Raw genomic sequence first — 19,270 nt, forward strand, 5'->3', positions numbered from 1 at the left:
AAGAGAGTAAAACGCTAGATTTATCTTAGTATGTATAGTCATTTCCATAGCATTTGAATGTACACCGACATGTTCGAGACCTACGACCTGGGATTGTGACTGTGAATATGCGTGTACACTGCAACAGAAACTTGTTACAGTTCTGACATAATTGTCTTCACACTTGCAAACAAGGGGGCTCCAACATGCTAGTGTAAGTTTAAATGCTATGGAAATTATTATGCAAACTAAGATAAGGCGTTTTATTCTCTATTAATATAAACCAGGATAGACATTTGACTGTCTGACGAGTGGTTGGAAAAACTCACGGGTGATGCAAATACGGCAGCATCGTAAGGCGGTGGGATGCAATGGGATGCGGGGAGGCATGGCCATTAGGGATTACCTGGTCAAGCTGTGTGAGCATTCCCTGCTGCAGATCCTTGTGACTTATGGCTGAAAGAGCACTATGGGGAAAAAGCTGACTATTTGTCAACTCTCCCAAATAGAGTATACACACACACGCACATACATGCACACACACATACACACAAACGCACATGCGCACACACACTCATAAAGTATGACACAAAACCCTCTAAATGTAATGGCCATTTTGGTCCTGTGACTATAACAGAAACATTTAGCACTCAGTGTCATTATATAGGGAAAATGTTTAGTCATGGATACATGTAAGCTCATAGTATCCTTCTGACAGAAGAAATAACTCTAAAATAATCATCATCCGGTTCAGATAGAGAATATCAGAACTTTAACTTCACTGAATGCCTGAAACCTGAGGGGGCGCTGGTGTGTAGTTAACAAATTACCCCTGGGTGACAGTCACAACATGAACCAAGAACAAGACTACAAATTGATTTTGTCAATCATTCTAATGCAGCCAGTTTACATATATTTGTGTTTTTTTTAAACAATCTCAAAGAGAATCTCACTAACACATTCAAATAGCCATCAAAAGACATTAGATGATTCACAATTACTACTGCACTATGAAGCGCATCATGTATTCAGCTTGATGCAAAGCTACAGTTTACAGACCTGTCGTTTTTGCTAATGAACCAAGCTGTAGTTTTTGCTAATGAACCTTCCATACTCAAACAGCTGAGTAGTCTGCACCATCTGCCTCAAATTAACAGACCATAGGCGAGAGATCAAGTTTGTAAAAAACTTGGAGAGCGAGCATGTGATGACACCCTTCCAAACTAACATGATGGGAGTCACTCAGTCTGAGAGAGGAACCATGTGCTCTTCATTTAACATGCTGCAATTTCACTATGAGAGAGACAGAAAGAGAAATGCACAAAGAGACAGAGACAGACAGAACCATAGAGAGCTCTGCTGTTGTCCTCAGGCTGGGATCATGTTAATTACGGCACACTATTGCAAAAGGTTTCAAATCCCAAAAGAAGCATTTCTTACTGGACAAGTCAACGCAGTCACTGCATGGTTCAGTTCCTGTGGGCATAATTAACCAGACGATAACAAAGTTGGTGAAAAAAATGTATTCATCAAAAGGCAGATTACGATTCTCTTCCGCCAGGCTTTAGATGACAACCTTCACAGCAGAGCAGTATTACAGATTATAAAAAACCTGTAATCCGATTTTACTACCATTTTTATGTTCTAAATCACAAAGCACAATGCTGCTCTGTTATTAATGGGCCCTTCCTGACATCTTCTCTGACGGATATGATAAAGCACCATTTACAAAGCTTTTTGTCCACAGACAAAGGTGATAAAATCATAGGACAACAAAGAAGTATTACCCAGGAAGGCTTACCTATTTACTAAACTACACTTGGGGCAGAGAGGAAGACTGCTATGAATTATGCATCTATCGAATGTCTCTTGATAGTCGCAGGTCTCTTCACATTGTCCATAAGGCAAAATGGGAAGGTTCTGAACGGATCATTAATTTGATCAAGGAAAAAACACGATACAAGAAATTATTCTTGTGTCAAACTTACTTGAGAGTTCTGTCACATAAAACAACTGTCTAATATAAGACCCATTTGACTGGTTGTCAATACTTTTCCGAATCTGTAGGCTTGTGTTTTTCAGTTCAAATTGTGTCCGGTCAGGCCAGAGAAGGCATTTAAACCTGTCAAATTCAGTATATGAAGCTTTACTGAAAAATGAAAATAAATCTCTAAATCTGCTTATCCTTCAATCCTAGTAATAACACATTGTGTCTCAGTCAAATATCCTGAAACACGAAAGAGGCAGCTACATACAATGAGAACCAACATTTGTGTTCAATAGCGGAACCTCTCAACTGACGCTTAAGGGATTTTTTTTTACACATAACATAATTATATGTATAATATCATCAAGACTGATGTAATCATGTATTGTAGTAAGTATGATCCTGGATGTACAATGACAACTGTTCCAGTCATGTGGTATGATAAGTCACTGAACATGTAGTGTCAGACGGCAGGCTGGTCACCGAGGCATAATCTTAAGATGTTGGCCACCGAGAAGCAAGACACAGTATCCATTTCATCTGTATGTGTACCTCTTAAGTTTTGTTCTCACTAGCAGTTTGAAGTAACAAAAATCGGATTTTTACCCCATAACGGATTCCAATCAATCAAATTTGTTTCCTGCAGTCTAAACAAGCCAAAAACTCAAAATCGAATACGTCAAGCCACATTCATGTGGTACTAACTCAGACAGAAATCTGATATGTGGCTATGTGTGGCTTGTGTCTGAATGATCATATCTAATGTTTTGGCCCCAAGTGTTTCAGGTTGATAAATGACTCCGAACGGCTACGTTAGTCATATCAGCTGGTAGCATTGCTAAATAAGAAATCTGTGGATGTAATAAAAGTTGTTTATAGATGTAATGCAGTAGATTATTGAAACTGACATGAACATTTATTGAAGTTGACATCCATGTGAGAATCCTTTTTAGCTTAAAATTTAAAATACAACTAAAAGTAATTTTGCAGGGGGTCAATTAAGAAACAGTCACTTTAATCTTTTAATCTCTGCACTGTTCTCTATTTATGCTTTTTTTTGTATGCTTGATTAATTTATATTATTCCTGATGTTTGTTTTAAAATGTTTGGCCTAATAATGTAAAGCACTTACAGGGAAAAAACTCCTGGTGTGGCTAAACGGAAAAATAATCGGTTGCTTGTACATGTTGTTCAGATTTAAACAAGTGAATTGAGGAGTAATAACCATCATAATACAATTCCAAAGCTCAGCGGATTTCTTTCTCTCCATTTAATAAGGTGGAAAGATGAGTGCTTGTTACTGGGTGGTGCCCTGGAAGCCTTGGCCTACACTATGCTAATAGCCTGCTTTGTAAATCCCTGGTCCTCAAGTCACTCAGGATATGTTCCGCCTGCCCGAACGGCCTCAGAGATGGCTTGATCCTCTCCTTAAACTACTAACTGTAGATCGGTAGGTTGATCTCTAAAAGTAGTGTGTTTAGTATAAGGCGAGTATCCAACATGAGATTCAAGCAAGTATGGGTGAAACTTAAGTGTTTGTAGCACTGGGTTTAAGTTAACACTGGTTGACTGAGCAGATGGGAATAGCTAGGTTTATTGCATGCCATTTAACCCTTTCAGAAGAGACACAGGGAATTCCAGTTTCTCCAGACAGAGGTATACCTGGGCCAAGTGAAGCGTGAAGGCAGAGGAGAGGGTGTACTGATAACTGTTGGTTACACCTCTGCTAAAGGTCATGCCAGGTTAATTTATTACAACACTAAAGTTTACTACCAAGTGGAAGAGCGGAATTCTAAAAACCTGCGTGCATACATCTCCTGTTTTAGCCTACACCCTGTTTTGAAATAAAAAACTAATTTCAACCAAAACCTACTTCCTTTTGAGTGGAAAATGTTCTGCTTTCTGATATACAAAAACAACAGCCAAGCAAAACAAACAATGGTGATGAAGGTTGAGCCGGAATTCTAAGCATCTAACCCCATGGATACCAGCTGCTTCAAAAACATATTCAACATACACTGTGGGGCAGTTGTGAACTAAATCTAGTTCAATTAGTAATTTAACTATATTTTGTACTAGGTTGGTGTTATAAAATTCAAAATCTGTAGGTAGTGTTTTCAGTAGTTAATTCCTGCACTTTGACACCTATAACATAAAATAATAAATGAGGTAATCCTTAACCAGAGTTTTTTAAGGGTAGCTTCACAGTAAAATGTTTGCTTAAATCTTCCAGTGTTAAGTAATTGACTTGCTAGTGCCTCTCAGGGACCTTGTTGTACTACTCCCTTTGTACTACCCTGACACTGCCTTGCAACGTCTGATTATGGAGGTTTTCAGTTGTTAAAGGTACGAGTCTACCTCAGGAACCTCACTGCTGCTCTCCCTGCATTTCTGTTGTTAAAGGTACGTGTCTACCTCGGGAACCCCACTGCTGCTCTCCCTGCATTTCAGTTGCACACGCACATTGCACGTTCAATTTGCCTCTTTGCACATCTAGAATTGCCATCATGCTTGCATTTTTAGAGTTGTTACATACTCATGTCTCCCTTGGAGACCTCATTGCTGCTATCTCTGCAAATCCGGTTGCACATTCTACCTTATTCCTTCAATTTGGCTCAATTGCAATCTAAAATGTCATTTAGAAATTGCCATTTGTACCCGAACAACTACTATCCCACTTGTAACATACACTATACCTAATACTTGTAAACATTCTGCCCTCCACTATTTGCCTTAATTGCACAATTAGAATTGACATTTGTACTGCATTTGCCTTCATTGCACATCTATACATTCTATACATATGCTTATTACTTGTAAATACTTGAACATTTCCTGCCCTCTTCTATTTGTACTTCTGGTAGGTCTGGTAGCAGTACTTGTACTGTTCAATGACAATAAAGTTGAATCAAATCTAGTGTGAGTTTAGACAATGAAAAGGGAACTAATTACTGTAGTTGATGACAAACCTGGTCTGGCTGACTGACACAGTTTTGGGCCCCTATAGAGAGGATGTGGTAATTAACTATCCCTGAGCAGAGACCGTAAAACACAGCACATATTGGAAATCAGCTTGAGAGTGACAACAGACAGGAAAAATCAGTGATTAAATGGAAATGAGAAGACACGTCCCGGGGGAGGATTCCAGTTCCACCCTATAATGCTCTATAAAATCTAGGAAAGCTGAATCTAGGAATCCATAAAATACGGATTTCATTGAATGACCAGTTTCATTTTAGAGTCCCAAATTCCCCCACAGTCTGTCACTCATAGTCTAGGACATTAGAAAAGGGTCAAACACAAAGACCTATTGTTTCCAAGAGACAGGGAGGACACTGAATCTCCCTTCTCTCGGGTGAATCACCAGCATACAGTGACCGAACAATGAATCGACACAAACAACACCATAGCCAGAGGATGCCCACATCTACCACTCAGCACTAACCCAGTTCTCTTCTTGGCTGTGCCAATCTAAATGCCAGATTAGTTTATCAGAACACAGAGCCAAAATCTCAGGGATCTCAGGCCTTAGGAGAGCCGGACCGGTAAACCCAACAAAACAAGATCAACCGCAGTAAAGAGATTTCAAATATCAGCCGAGTAGCAGCACACTGAAAATCTAATTATACTGTGGTCTGAGGTGGTCTGTGGACTAAGCGCATGTTGGTAGCGCCTTGACCAGCAACAGCAAGACAGTGAGATTTAAAACGGCAGCAGCGCTGGCCTAATGGCAAGCCTCTTTAAAACTATAGCCATGCTGGCATGTCACTTTAAAACCCTTTTGTCCATCCGATCCTCAGCTCCTTTGGAGTTTGACACCTGCTATGGTGCTCTGCGGTGCTAGCGGGTCACAGCTTACTGGCAGGCTGCCTGCTGGGTCGAGAGGGGGAGCTCGGCCTGGACATTCAGCGCCTGCCAATGCCTCCCGGCGCTCCGGGGCACTCTCCCTGGCAACCCCACCCCCCGGATCAGTGTCCCAAATTTACCCCCGTTGGCAACATCAATGTGACAACATCAATATGGATGCCCTCGTCAGGTCCTCTTAGTTCTGTTCTGCCAAACTCTGCTGCTCTTCTCTCTTTGTTGCTCGGTTCCCATCGACAGCCGCTAACAATCTCTGTCCGTCTCTATGAAGTGAAACTCCTCTGGAGTGCTTCAGTGTGCATCAGCTTCTCTTCCAGGATGAGTCATGTATCCACTTCCTGTGTCCCAGTCACCACATGTCGGTTATGGATGCCTGGGAAAGTTAGCACTGCAAAACTCTGCAGTTTGTTTCTGTCCAAATAGGACATTGAAAGCCTGTTGCATTGCACAAGGCATTTCTCTGGAAATTGATCAGATTGTCTTCCCTTCATAACTCGGTTAGTCCAAAACAGACCAGTGTGATCCACACGCTTAACCAAATTGCCATGGAGCGTGAATTAGATATTCCCTAAATATTTAATTTAGTTACGTTTACACTCCGCCCAAAGAGAACACCAGATGTTTCTTGATTGATCTATATTTCCCACATCACCAGAGTATCTGCCTTTTGATGCTGTGAAAGTAATGTCTGCCTCTGTGACATATGTGGTATTTGGTGGTCTTTGCAGGCTAGTAACACGATACTGAGGCCACAGCAGCTCGTTCAGTGACACTGCTTGACAGACCCGCCTTCAAAAAAACAAATGCCTAAGCTTCAGTTTGGCAAGAGATGTGACAGTATCATGACATCATTCTTAACATGTATGGGATCTCTCCAAGCAGCACCAGCATGACAATAACCTCGTCAGTCTAGCGCAAAAACCCCACCTGGAATCATCCTGATCCTCAATATAAGCTCCAGAAACGACTGCTAAGGTAACCTCTGTTTCCATAGAGAAATCCTTAAGTAACAGTGTATATCTGCAGGAAAATCTTACTGACACTCACAAACCACATCGATTAGTAGCGCTACCAAGCTAGATATAATTATTCAAATTTAATATAGTAGGCTTTGCACACATTTGGAAGGCCCAGAAAGAACAGGGAAGGCATTGATAGACTTGTTGGCACACTGCAGACATGAGACACAAAGAAAGAGAACGTACCAAAAATGTGAACAGGTGTGAAAAGAATGCTAAGCAGTTGGAATAATGATACTGGTGTGGTTAATTATCATTGGTAAGATGTTGGTATCATGACAATAAAACCCTAAAAATAAGCACGTTTTGCTACACAGTTTTTGCTTCTTTTTTTCAAAACAAAATGTGTTACCTTTTTTGTCCCTCACCAGTTTGCATCCTAACTCTTGAATGTATAAAACGAGATCAAAATTATTTTGATGGTTCTCTCTCCACAAAGGACCAAATGCATTTGAAATAATTCGCAATGCTGATTAAACTTGGAAATCTAAGCTTAAAAAGCCTTTCTAGACATTTAAATGTGCAATCTTGAATTGCTTCATCCCCTTTTTGACATAAATGAAGAATGTCACTTTTAACAACTGCCCAAACTATAAGTTTGCTTTACCCAATGTTTGTAAACAACGCCAATGTACACAAACTCAAGTCTCAAAAATGTGGTTCAAACTATAATTTTGATATCACGGACTGTCAGTCTTTGCATCCATAGCTCAGTCTATGAATGGCAAAGTGGCCACATTTCTTTACCCCAATTCCTCAGCTTTGAGCAAAAACAATGGCTGGGAGATGCTTTGTTGCAATAATTTCCCCTGTGCATTACATTTTCAAGTAAAATCTAAACTTGAGTACTGCGGCATATCAACTTATGCAAACGGTTTAAAGCTGAACTTTAAAGTGAAATATCACGACTGAAGGCAGTCCCTCAGTAAACTGAGCTTGAGACATTATGCTAGGCTATCGACAACTCAGATGCACAGTAATTGCAGGGTTCAGGATCTGTGCTCAGCCTGCAAGTCAACCTAAAGTGACCACAGCAAAGGGAAATTAAGGGTCAGCCCTAGTAAAGGGTATATTTAGACAGTGATGGAGAGCTTTTCTAAATAACACACCCTTTACCATGTCACACGGACTGTCAGAAGATGAAAAAAGACCATAAACAGTTTGAATGTGTGCAAAAAAATAGACAGCTTGCTAGATGGGTTGAACGGTGACTCCCTGTTAAGGGAGCAAAACTTATGTAGGCAGCTATATTGTAAAAATATAAATTACAATGTACACTTGCTCTTAAAAACTTGAAAAAGAACAAACTTTATATCGCCATATGCTAAATTAGCTTGGGAGGGCATGGTGTTGCATAGAAAGTTGCATAGAATTGAAAGTACTAACCAGTGAGGATACCCAACTATATCCAACCTCCCCTGTATTTATGGATCTAGGAAGGACATTCTATACTGAGATGGATGTGGCTTTGATTGTTGTTTACACAAGTATATAGGTGATGCATGATATGTTTCACACACAGCATGATCCCCGACCGCCCCCTCCCCACTGCAGCCATTCAAGTCATTCTCCTGCCTCTTTTAGCACCATCTTGTTCCACTCCGACACTAACGACCAATCTGTCCTTCACAAGGTGTTACTGACAAATTCAAGACCAGTAAGAACAGCAGGAGCTCCAGCACAGGTCTAGAAACAAGGGACAGATTCTGGTTCTACTAATTACAGCGTCAAAGCCGATATCCAGTGATCCGCTCAGCTGGAGTACCAATATGCCCCTTCTTTAAAAATGTGCCGCCAAACACTTCACCAACTGGTAACTCGGTGAAGTGGAAATGTTAAAAGCGTGTTAGAAACATTACATTTAAACAGTCCGGCTCTCAGGTAGCCTCTAACTGATCCGGGGCACGCATGGGTGCTAGAGAGTCAGAGAAAGACAAAGAGGAAATCCTAAAAGTCATAAACCGTATTAGTGCTCTGGCTTGCTGTCGTGTAATCCCTGGTAGGTCACTCAAATACATTCACCAAATAGCCCCAGCGGCAGTAATGGACCTTTCGTCGGGTGTATCTTCTTCAAGGCATATCTGATCAGTTACACGGGGCTCCGGGGCCAGGGACTATTTTGGGAGCTGTGAAAGAGCAGAGGCAGGCCTGAGGCCTTGTACTGCTCTTGCTTGTGATAGCCAAGGGCAGGTGCCCAGAGAGTGTGGCCCATGGTGTGGCCCGAGCCAAGGCCAGGGAGAGAGGGGGAGGGAGATGTTGATGGGGGATATTAGAGAGTGGGAGAACGAGAGAGAGTAGATAGTGGAAAAAGTAATCTTTAGTGGCAGGATGGCTTTTCGATCCCCTGCAGAACTAGGCACTATCCTCCTTTCTTCAGTGTCCTTCTCAGATATATCCTGCGTGTGCGTGCCCCGGGAGTGTGACGATTGTTTCTCAACCAGCATAATGCATTAAAGGCCAAAGTACTACACCTATACAAAAATGGATCACATTACTTAAATCAGCTTTTCTAATTCTTAGTAACTCCTACCATACTGCGTTTAGTCTAGATATTAGCAGATTATTCTACTTTTTGGATGCCAAAAAAGGCTCAGTAGTGTCTTTCTTAAGCAGTCGTTATTGTTCTAGTTAGCCCCCACCAGGCAAATGAACATTTAATTTGTCGCCAAAATGCCCTTGGTGACAACCCTATAAAGGCCTTTGGTCTCCCCAGGGCTCAGGCTGTTTAAGAGAGCACCCAGTTGGTTTCTCTTCAGACCTTTTTTTCAAAGTATCTTTTCAAAAAAATGTCTCTTCTCTTTTTCTCTGTAAAGCTATCTTTAGCAGGGCCACCGATTTCATGGTACGATTAAGTTTACCCAGAGACAAAAACCTTTTAGGAGTCCTCTGCTGTGAAAACTACCATCACCCACTGGCTCTACAGACACTTCCAGCCTGTCCTGCTGAACTTGGCTCACACGGAGGGGGAAAATACTAATTTCACCGCTTTCACAAAAAGACAAATAAGATAAAAACATTCCTCTTACTCTAGATGCCAATCGAATGTTCTGAAGTGGAGGGCTGAAAAACTAGCAGATAAAAGCATGCTACCCTAGTTGGGATGCTAGGTATAAGCATTTCTAGAAATAAAACAAGGCCACTTAGTTGATGCTATTGATATCCTTTGGCCAGCTGGCATAGCTGGGTGTCAATTACTGTAGAAATGCAATGATTTTGTCAGTATGGAGTGTTGAATCTGCTTCTCAACACATTTGTTTTTTGCTCCCATGCTAAGCCTTCTGGGGCTGGTAGCCATTTCACAGCTAGAGAAAAAACATCAGGTTTAGAGATTCTTTAAGGAGGTTTACAAACACTATTTAGGTCATGCTTACTGCGATTCCATCACCATTGTTTTAAACTCAACAATATTAATGCTAAGCTCTAGCTAAGTAAATATCACAACATTTGGGATCTCCAACTTCGTTTACATATAAGATTCTACGTAGGTGGTGTTGGCTTCTCAAATGGTCAGATTCTGATTGACCTTATTACTTTAAAATCCATGGCATACTCAAGAAAAGAAACATAGGAGATATGTAATACATGCAACAACATTTTTTTTTATAGAAAACAAGTGTAATTACACAGCAAAGCAGACCCTGCAAACCCATTTCAAGCAACACAAAGAGGGATGAGAGGCCCATAGGAGTACAGAAGGCAAAGAGGACAAAGCCTTAGCAATGTTAAAAAAAAACTAACAAAAAATAATCCACACACATTTTAATCAACTCCATCAATTGTAAATTATTTAATTCATAAGGATAGATCATTAGGATGAGATAAATGTAAATAAAAAAACAAAAAAATAAATAAATAAAAAAACAACCACGTATTTTTAAGATCATGCATAATTTAAGGGAGTGAGAAGCTGTGCTGTGCTCTGCATTAATAGGACATGAAAACAGGCAGCGTTCGTGTTGCAGCATGCACAGGCCACTGGGCGGGTGGGAACCCTGAGTGGGGGTGGAGGAGAGTTTGTTCTGACCTGTGGCTCCACAACGAGTCGACGGGAGGCACTACTAGATGAGCAGCTCCTCCTTTTTCGGAGAATCACACAGTTCTCAAGCTGGAGGAGAGAGGCAGAAGATATGAGATATATGACAGTTGCGATGATGCCGTACCAAAGTGAATGGGAACCTGTCAGGACAAAAAGGGGATGGCCTGGCTGTTGGAAGCTACAGTATGGTAACTGTCAACCAGGCACATGTAGCATAACAAAGGCAATGCAATAACAGAAACAGCAAAAACATTGGTGTTATCATAACCCGCCAATACGAAAACCACAAACTTTGGGACAGCCCATCTCCCATGCCTTCAGATCAAGCATGATCGGTAAAGTATTAAAGAGGCAGACTGTACAAATCGACAGAATTCAAAATGTAATCTTTCAGAAGTGCTGTTTGGTGTGGCTAAGAAGGCACACACAGATCTGGGACCAGTCTAACAATCACACTAACTTTAGAAGTTAACTGTTGTATTGAACAGGATGATCGCTTGGGGTGCATGAATGGGCAGCTTAGGCTAAGGCTCACTATGCTGAACAATAGAGTAATAACATTTTCTTCCCTTGCAAAAGTCTGAGGAGAAAATGTCAGTCAATATGCATCTCTGTCTACAACTGCCAACAGCTGCAGGCTTTGTATGTATGACAGCAAGTGGAGGCTCCATTCAGCGCTTGGGAATATACGGTGTTCCCTCCGACCTCATGAGAGCTTTCGCAATGGTATGAGGCTACAGCACTTATGGATATATAACCAGGGACTTTATAGAGTAGAAGTTAGATAATTTAGAAGGCAAAGAACTGCTAGGGCTGATTCCAAATGCCTTGGTAAATGGATGGTCCAAACTCTTTGTTTTACACACAAAAAAAAGAATTGGAAGATAAGAGAGAACAAAAAAAATATTTTTACTCAAAGTTCAATGACAGAAGACCTGCCCTTTACAACACTACAACTCTACTGTTTTATCATTAAAAATGTCCTCCCTACACACAATTAAAACAGTCCAAAGAGTGAATGAAAGAACAGGCGTTGCTACATGATACTGCTGATCAATTAAAACATTCATATATTATACTTTTGTGAAATTGGCCCCCCACCCAACGCAATACTTAAGACTATTTACAAAAAACTATAGCAACACAAACAAACTTTTACCGGCACAAATGGAGCACAAACGATTTAGCCTATTTTGAGGCAGTTTAGTGCAGGTTCAGGGGCTGGTGACCTCAAATTAAATGTCTAATATATAAAACGCTGCATCAGCACAAACAACATTTTTAAAAGCACAAACCAGCACAAACGATTGAGCCTATTTCGATGGAATTTTTAGCATGTTGGGGGGCTGGTGACACCATACCCTATAATGAAATGTTTAATATTTAAAACACCGAAGCAGCACAAACAAAACTTGTAACGGCACAAACGAAGCAAAAAAACAAACAAGACTTTTATGCAAGCAAGCAAGGAAGCAAGCAAGCTTATTTATATAGCACAATTCATACATCGAAGCAATTCAATGTGCTTTACAAAGAAAAATATATGAAAGTACAATAACATAAAAACAAATACTCAAATGAAAACATCAATACAAATGAATACATCATAATAATAAAAAATACAATATATAAAGATTAAAAATGGGATAATAACATAGGAAGCTTTAAGGCTAAACAGTGTGGTTAAGTTTAAGTGCTCAGTTATAGGCACGTGAGAAGATAACCTGTATTTAAAAATGTATGGGGCACGTGTAAGATCTTCTGGTAGTTTATTTCAGTTGTGTACAGCATAAGTGCTAAACGCAGCTTCTCCATGTTTAGTTTGGACTCTGGGATCTACTAGCTGACCTGTGTTCATGGATCTAAGAACCCTACTCAGTTTATATTCTTCAAACATATCAGAAATGTATTCGGGTCCTAAACCATTCAGAGATTTATTAACTAAAAGCACCACTTTAAAATCTATTCTGTAACTGACTGGAAGCCAATGCAAAGACTTAAGAACCAGAGTGATGTGCTCTGTTCTCTTGGTCCTGGTAAACATTCTAGTAGCAGCATTCTGAATGAGCTGCAGTTGTTTTACAGTCTTTTTCAGGAGTCCAGTTAAAAGGCCATTACAGTAAACAACCCTACAAGAGATAAAAGCATGGATGAGCTTCTTTTGGTCTTTTTGGGACACCAAGCCTTTGATTCTGGCTATATCTTTTAGATGATAGAATGCTGTTTTGGTGACCGATTTGATATGACCGTTAAATGTCTGAGTTTATCAGAACACCAAGATTACACACTTGATCCCTGGTTTTAAGGTCCCGAGAATCCAGCTCTTTACTAATACTTGTTATTTTAGTTGCCAAACACAATAATCTCAGTTTAATCTTGGTTTAATTGTAGACAATTTTGGTTCATCCAGGTATTTATATGCTCTATAGAGTGACACAGAGAGTCTATTGAGCTGTTGTCATATGGTTGGAGAGCCATATATATTTGAGTGTCATCGGCATTGCTGTGGTAGTTAATGTTGTTTTGTAGAAATTGGCCCAGAGATAGCACATAGAGATTGAACAGAAGCGGTCCGAGAACTGATCCCTGTGGAACTCTGCATGTCATAGCCACCCTATCAGATTCATGATTACCAATGGTGACAAAGTAACTCTGGCCATCTAGATAAGATCTGAACCAATCAATGACTGTCCCGGAGAGTCCTACTAAATTTTTCAGCCTAAGTGTTCTATGATCTACAGTGTTAAATGCTGCACTGAGATTTAATAGAACCAGAACTTATTTTATCAGAAGTAGTATTCAGCCGTATATCATTGAAAACTTTAATCAAGGCCGTTTCAGTACTGTGGTGAGGTCGGCAACCTGACTGAAATTTGTCTAAGAGACTGCTTGAGGTCACAAAATTGCTGAGTTGATTGAAGACAACGTTATCAATGATCTTGGCTATAAAAGGGAGATTTGATACAGGTCTATAGTTGTTCATTATAGATACATCCAGTGTTCTTTTTTTTAATAGGGGCTTAATGGCAGATGTTTTTAGAGATGTTGGTAAAATGCCTGATTGCAGAGAGCTATTAACTATTTGCTGTAGGTCCATTGTTAGAGAGTTAATATTATTATTTTTTTAAGTCAGATGGCAGTATGTCAAGACAGCAAGTGGTAGCTTTAAGATGTCAAACTGTTTCTTCTAGGGATTTTTTATCAATTGTATCAAAATGCGACATAATAACCAAGTTATGTCTTGGTGGTCATGGTGACGGTACAGAGTCCTTGTTAGATTGTCGTTCTGATGTTCTGTCTAATACTAAAGAAACATGCAAATTCATTACATTTCACAGTGGACATGAGTTCTGATGCTGTCTGCTTTAATGGGTTTGTAAGCTTGTCAACCATGACAAATAGAGTGCGGGTATTGTTGATATTTTTGTTGATCATTCTCGATAAATGTTGCTCTCTGGCCCTGTGTAACTCATTGTTGAAGCTACTAAGGCTTTGTTTATAGATGTCATAGTGAATTTGAGGTTTAGTTTTCCTCCATTGTGGAGGATTTTGGGGTCTGAGTGATCTCGGAATTATCTATAAAATTTGTTTTAGGACTAATATAAAAAAAAGCACAACTGGTGATTAAAGGTATTTTACCAAGATGGTCCCCCATGCAGCGCAAAACTACAGCAAAATAGACTTAATCGTTCGTGCGGTAAAAACATTTTGTTTGTGCTGCTATAATTTTTTAGATAATAAATAATACTTTATAGATCAAATTCACTCAAATAGGGTCAATCATTTGTGATCCCTTTGTGCCAATAAAGGTTTGTTTTTGCGACTGCTTTCTTATCGATAGTGACAGAGCTATAGTGTAAAGAGAGTAAAGCCAGTGCGCTATCCAGTAGGAATGTACCAAAAACTGTAGCAGCACAAACAAACCTTTCAGTGGCACAAACAGAGCACAAAGGATTGAACCTATTTTGAGGCAGTTTGGAGCAGGTTGGCGGGCTGGTGACACCTAAAAGTAATGTCTAATAAATAAAACGCTGCATCAGCACAAACAAAACTTTTAACAGCACAAACGAAGCACAAAGGAGACTATTTTGGTTGAATTTGGAGCATGTTGGGGGGGTGAGGGACATCTTTGCCAATAATAAAATATCTTTAATTAAAAACACAGATGAAGCACAAACGAAAATTTTAACAGCACAAATAAGCACAAACAAAGCAAAAACGTATGAGCCTATTTTGACTCAATTTGGAGCATGTAGTGGGGCTGAGTGACATTATCACCAGAAATTAAATGTCTAATATATAAAATACTGGAGCAGCACAAACAAAAATGTTAATGGCACAAACGAACCACAAAACAATTGAGACTATTTTGATTGATTGTGGAGGATGTTGGAGTGACCTCAAAATTGTATATCTATAAAATGATAGCACAATCGATTGAGCGTATTTTGCCGAAGTATTGTGTTACAAAGCATGTAGATGTCTGTAATTTTTATCATAGGTACTCTTCAACTGTGAGTGACGGAATCTAAAACAAAAAATTTATGATTTTAAGTAATTAATTTGCATTTTATTGCATGAAATAAATATTTGATACATCAGAAAAGCAGAACTTAATATTTGGTATAGAAACCTTTGTTTGCAATTACAGAGATCATACGTTTCCTGTAGTTCTTGACCAGGTTTCCCTGGGACTTTCAGCTCCCTCCAAAGATGTTCTATTGGGTTCAGGTCTGGAGACTGGCTAGGCCACTCCAGGACCTTGAAATGCTTCTTACGGAGCCACTCCTTAGTTGCCCTGGCTGTGTGTTTTGGGTCGTTGTCATGCTGGAAGACCCAGCCACGACCCATCTTCAATGCTCTTACTGAGGGAAGGAAGTTGTTGGCCAAGATCTCGCGATACATGGCCCCATCCATCCTCCCCTCAATACGGTGCAGTCGTCCTGTCCTCTTTGCAGAAAAGCATCCCCAAAGAATGATGTTTCCACTTCCATGCTTCACGGTTGGGATGGTGTTCTTGGGGTTGTACTCATCCTTCTTCTTCCTCCAAACACGGCAGGAGTTTAGACCAAAAAGCTATTTTTTTGACTCATCAGACCACATGACCTTCTCCCATTCCTCCTCTGGATCATCCAGATGGTCATTGGCAAACTTCAGACGGGCCTGGACATGCGCTGGCTTGAGCAGGGGGACCTTGCGTGCGCTGCAGGATTTTAATCTATGACGGCGTAGTGTGTTACTAATGGTTTTCTTTGAGACTGTGGTCCCAGCTCTCTTCAGGTCATTGACCAGGTCCTGTCGTGTAGTTCTGGGCTGAGGTAAGATCTTGCATGGAGCCCCAGACCGAGGGAGATTGACCGTAATCTTGAACTTCTTCCAGTTTCTAATAATTGCGCCAACAATTGTTGCCTTCTCACCAAGCTGCTTGCCTATTGTCCTGTAGCCCATCCCAGCCTTGTGCAGGTCTACAATTTTATCCCTGATGTGCTTACACAGCTCTCAGGTCTTGGCCATTGTGGAGAAGTTGGAGTCTGTTTGATTGAGTGTGTGGACAGGTGTCTTTTATACAGGTAACAAGTTCAAACAGGGGCAGTTAATACAGGTAATGAGTGGAGAACAGGAGGGCTTAATAAAGAAAAACTAACAGGTCGGTGAGAGACGGAATTCTTATTTGTTGGTAGGCGATCAAATACTTATGTCATGCAATAAAATTTAAATTATTTCAAAATCATACAATGTGATTTTCGTTTTAGATACCGTCTCTCACAGTTGAAGAATATCTATGATAAAAATTACAGACCTCTACATACTTTGTAAGTAGGAAAACCTGCAAAATCGGCAGTGTATCAAATACTTGTTCTCCCCACAGTATTATCACTGGGTGTTTATTTAAAAAAAGAAAATTCAAAATAAACTAGCTCGTGTCACCATTTGAAAGGTCATGGACATTCAACCTGAAGGGATTCTATCATAGCTAAATACTATATTATTAAAAAAAAAGAAAAAAGGGAACATTCCCATTGCACAGGCCCTCAGCCTCTGGCAATGCAACAGAGATCATTATTCCATGATAAGATACAATCTTCCAGACAATTGAATTTAGGTCACAGGAATGAACCCAAACACTGAATTCATTAGCATTACTGAGTTTCTGTACTAAACAAAGAGACAACTGTGTCAAGTCGTGCAGAGATATGAATACACAAAAACAAAAGAATAACATTTAAAAAAGGAAACTACACAATTTAGTACAAATTAAAAGGAATGTTGTTTTGTTTAAAGAACATGGTTTTGTGTATTTCGATTTTCCATGTGACAAAAAAATGCTTGTAAGTTAGATTTCCTTTGTGATACAAAATCAAGTGAATATTTTATGTGCGGTATTGTACTACAATAGTTGCAACTGTATCTCTCAGTAAACATTGTGAACTGATAGTTGTATTATGGCTAGATATCAGCTTGGTTCCCGAGAGTTGGGTCTATTTAGAAAAGAACGTTGAGGTGTATCCCCCCACTGGAGCTAATGGCCTTAACAGACAGTCACAACAAAGGATGGCAACCCAGAAATAAGGCAACGCCCTCTACCCTCGGCCCCATTCCCTCACTCTCTTGCATCCATGAAAATCTAATTTCCACTCTGGTTCCTCCCGTCTCTCAATGCTGACAGCAGCATCAACAGCCTGTGAAGAAATGACAGGACCACTAAATTGAAGAGGTAGGGGTTAAGGGTCACATCCGCAGTACATGGTAAGGAAACAGAGCAACTCGGCTTCACTTGATTCCATACAAAAGATGACACTACATCAAAACACAGAGCAAACAGGCTGATGGGAATCCCTGGGTCCTGATTTCAAGTGCAATTTCACAAGAAGGAATGAAATAACATGGTCTCTGGTAGATTGTGTATCATGACTGTGATGGATTGTCCATGCTGCCTGCCTTGTATCAGAGCAAAGGCAGGCTAAACACTAGAGCATAGGAATTAACAACCAGTCACAATCACGTGTTCCTCTCTCAACCCCCTCAGACAGAAACAGGCAGGTGCCGGCCTCTTGAGCCGTGACCTGGGGTGTGTTCATTCAGTGTTCCAGTCATAAAAAAAGGTTTAGCCAAACTGCGTTTCAATTGGGCAGATGTTCCGGTCCCAAGGAAACAGGGAGGGACTAAATTAATTTGTGCAATAGGGACACTTGTGCTGCGTTTCCACTAGTGCCAAACACTGGTGTTTTACCCTAAAGTCCAGACTTTAGGATTTAGGGCGGGGTTTTTCGGATTAACACATGACGTGTTGGGAGATGCAGCATGTTCTATTTGAATGGCTCGTTTGCTTTTGGCAATTGTTTTCATCCGGTTGAACAGACAGATCCCTGATAAAACAAAGAAAATAAAGCAACAGTACAGGGCAGCGAAGACTCACAACGGAAAGAGTTGGAAGGACTGAAGGTGGTACGAAACCACTGATGGAGCGCTGAGACAGAGACGTAGCCTGGAGACCCTATTACAACATAACATTACCTATGAATACTCCCAAATCCTTCTATTAAAGGTAGATTGTTTTGACAAAATACTTATCAAACTAAATAATGAATACATTGGCTTAAAGTTACGAGTGCAGGTGGAGAAGGAGCCGGTCACAGGAGTTTGAGGAAGAAATTAGTTATTTTAACGCTGTATTGTAAAGAAATTGTTTATTTTATTTTACTACCAGAAAAATATCGCCTTCTTTTTCGTAACCGGAAAACTAAATTGCGTTAAAAAGTTTACTCCTCCCTCCCCATCTGAGCTCCTCCTTAATTCCTTGGTACCAAATGTATAGTGGAAACATAGAAGTCTGGAGCCGACATCAGCATAAATCACCAGTGTGACCCTGGTGCCGGGGTAAAGCACCAGTGGAAACGCAGCATTGGTTCAACAAAAGTTTTGCATATAAGAACTGCTTGTTTGATGATATGAACAAACCCTCCCACTGTCTATATTTAGCTGCGGTTGCCCCGGAAACCAACACGATGAACACAATGCCCCTTAATGGTGGACTAACCGGGAAATGCTACCGATACACGGGCTGTGTGGCCTTTCCCGTAAAGATACTCCACCATCAACCAACTCCACATAATCATCTGTGCTGTCACGCTAAATATCAGCCCCTACTGCCACCATATTACCTGTCTAGTGCCCTACTTTGGACTGGAGGCCTATGGACCCTGGTCAGAAGTGCATTACGTGGGAAAATGGAAGCTGTTTGGGACACCGTCTGTAAACATTCACTGACAGCCCTGTCAGCATGCTGAAGAGTGGGGGAGGGAGAGCAAAGAGGCGAGGGACAGACACAAGCCATGGACTGAGCGAGAGCTAGAGTGTGGGGGTCGACTGAGGGGAAAAGATGGA

At 40.5% G+C, this 19,270-nt stretch overlaps 1 protein-coding gene across 7 annotated transcripts in view; it reads right to left on the bottom strand.

Annotated features, from left to right (window-relative positions):
• The window catches only part of sema4d (sema domain, immunoglobulin domain (Ig), transmembrane domain (TM) and short cytoplasmic domain, (semaphorin) 4D), a 64,284-nt gene that overhangs the window by 15,246 nt on the left and 29,768 nt on the right, over window positions 1-19,270 (bottom strand). The window contains exon 4 of one of the 7 annotated variants that reach the window (XM_010905734.5): window positions 10,874-10,954. The exons of 5 other annotated variants lie outside the window; for them this stretch is intronic. The gene's annotated coding sequence lies outside the window, so the exon portion shown is untranslated. Of the gene's footprint in view, window positions 1-5,952; window positions 6,524-10,873; window positions 10,955-19,270 lie in introns of those variants that run through there. One more of the 7 variants, XM_010905735.5, reaches the window with a different exon arrangement.

The sequence above is a fragment of the Esox lucius genome, chromosome 14 (assembly GCF_011004845.1).
Source record: "Esox lucius isolate fEsoLuc1 chromosome 14, fEsoLuc1.pri, whole genome shotgun sequence".
In the NCBI taxonomy this organism is placed as follows: Eukaryota; Metazoa; Chordata; class Actinopteri; order Esociformes; family Esocidae; genus Esox; species Esox lucius.